This window comes from Octodon degus, unplaced genomic scaffold (genome assembly GCF_000260255.1).
Source record: "Octodon degus isolate 3935 unplaced genomic scaffold, OctDeg1.0 scaffold00195, whole genome shotgun sequence".
NCBI classification, from domain to species: Eukaryota; Metazoa; Chordata; class Mammalia; order Rodentia; family Octodontidae; genus Octodon; species Octodon degus.
Window position 1 is genome coordinate 2625851 of NW_004524771.1, and position 2244 is coordinate 2628094.

At 38.5% G+C, this 2244-nt stretch overlaps 1 non-coding gene across 1 annotated transcript; it reads right to left on the reverse strand.

Annotated features, from left to right (window-relative positions):
- Positions 1-310: 310 nt before the first annotated feature.
- On the reverse strand, positions 311-413 carry LOC111813519. The gene has a single exon (XR_002818753.1). It is a non-coding gene; the product is annotated as a U6 spliceosomal RNA (small nuclear RNA).
- Between the last annotated feature and the right edge of the window lie 1831 nt (positions 414-2244).

Below are 2244 nucleotides of genomic sequence, written 5' to 3' on the forward strand. Positions count from 1 at the left end.
TGACCTGGATGACTGAATGGTGTTCCTTGCCCCTTCCTCTCCAGCCTAGTCCCTTGTTCTGCATCTCAGCTGCCGTGAACTGTGGACCTTTGTTAGGTGATATCTTTCTAACATGAAGCTTCTGCCTTGGAGCCAAGTAACCATGGACTGAAATCTTTCGAAACCATGAACCAAACAAACCTCTCGTCCTTTAAATTTCAGCATTGGACAATTTCCCCAGCAACAAGAACTCTGTTTAATACATTTTTTTCTTCTTAATTTTACATATTAAAGAAAATACATATCAATCTTTCTGTGACTGGCTTATTTAAAAAATATAGAACATTCCCCAAATATGTATGACATCCTTGAGCAGGGGCTATGTTAACTAGGTCTGTGTCATTTCAGTTTTAGTATGTGTGCTAAGTGAGCCCAATAATGTACTTTTTTTGCAAGCCTAAACACTTGAATATACTAATACAACAGCAGCTGTATAGACATAAACATATAGGAGCAGATGAACCATATTAATTAATAGGTCAAAAAGAAAAATGTATAGAAGCACACCAATGTGGTTGGCACTTGCTGCACTATTTCCTAACTGGAGTTATCTGAAATGCTGTGACAGACAATTTAAGTCTTTTGATGAAATCAATTAAACCCCACAATGGGTTGCCAAAGCCCGTGCAGCCTAGGACATAGGCAGGCCAGCGAGTCTGGAGTTCTGATACCCACAGCATCAGTAGAAAACTGTGCAGGCTTCTAGGAGAGCCTGCTTAACCTTCAATATGTGTCCTCCCTGGCTCCAGCTGATTGGATGATGCTCCCAGCAGTAAGGGAGGACCTTCTCCTCCTCCTGCTCAGACGCATCTCCACAAGAAACATCTTGGCAGACATACCCCAAATAATATTAAGTATGGCCAAAATAATGGTGATGATGGTGATGATGATGATGATGATGATGATGATGATGATGATGATGATGATGGTGGTGGTGGTGATGATGGTGATGATATGATGATGATGATGATGATGATGGTGATGTCAATTTTCTGGGATTCCTTCTACCTTACATGATAAACTACCATGTATAGAACTAGAAATGCTTGCCAGTCCTACGGAAAATCCACTACGATTATGGACTACTGGACTATATTGGAATACTTGCTGAATTCACACACCTACAATATTTAAAGGACAAAGGAATACCCTTCTCTGACAAAATTAAACAAAATAAGGGGATACAAATGAAGGACCATTTTATCTGTATATTCAAAATAGTTAGGATAGATAGACAGCTACTTTCTCTTAATTCAATGAATAGAAAGATTTGTTCTAATACTGTTTGTGGACAGGATATCATGTTTGCATCTTGTACAGTGCATAACCACTAAGACAACAATTTGCAATGTAGTAATTATTGAAACTGTCCTACTAATTGGTTTTGAAACTGTCTCATTGCTATTTGTTTCTCAAGAAAATTATTAAAAAAAGAACTAGAAATGCACTAATTCCTTCCCCAGGATTATTATTTCTATCTTTTCATAGATATTTCCTCTAGTTGCAATTGAGATTTTTGAGAATTTGGCTTTTTAGACGTCAATGTTTGGGACTGTCATTTTCAGAATTTTGGACATCAGAGATTTTCAGGATGTTAACATTTGGGAGCATAGTGACTGAGAGTATGTCTCTAAGGACTGTGATCAAGCACAGCTGAATGTGTGCACCGCCCTCACCTCCCTGCCTGTTGGATGCTTCTGGTTCAGAAAGACTGAGAAGCACTCAAGTAGGCCTGTGGAATCTTAAAGGAACGATTTCAAATCCTGGGTCAAGGTTATGTGGGTGTGTTTTGGGCAGAAACTGTAAGCCACAGTAGGTTATCTACAAAGTCTCTGTCTATTAGAACTGGAATGAAACGTCCAGATGATGCTGTTTGATTCCTGCATTTTACAGATGCAGAAACAGAAGCAGCAAAAAGTCTAGGGATGGTGGGAATCTAATAATAGAGACTGAGCCTGCATCAGAATTGAGTGCTACAGAAAAAAAAATCCCTTTGAATCAAAGCAAGAGAGAAACTGGTCCCTTCTAGGGAGCAATCTTTGGTTTTGTGCAGATAACATTGATTTAAAACTGTGTATTTGAAGTTTTTAAGCAACTTAAAGCCAAATTTACTAAATTTTCTGGCAGTTTTTTTTGAGGGGTACTTTTCATGCAATCCTGTGAAGATACATTTGTATAGTATCTTTCCTCTCCTCTCCTCTCCTC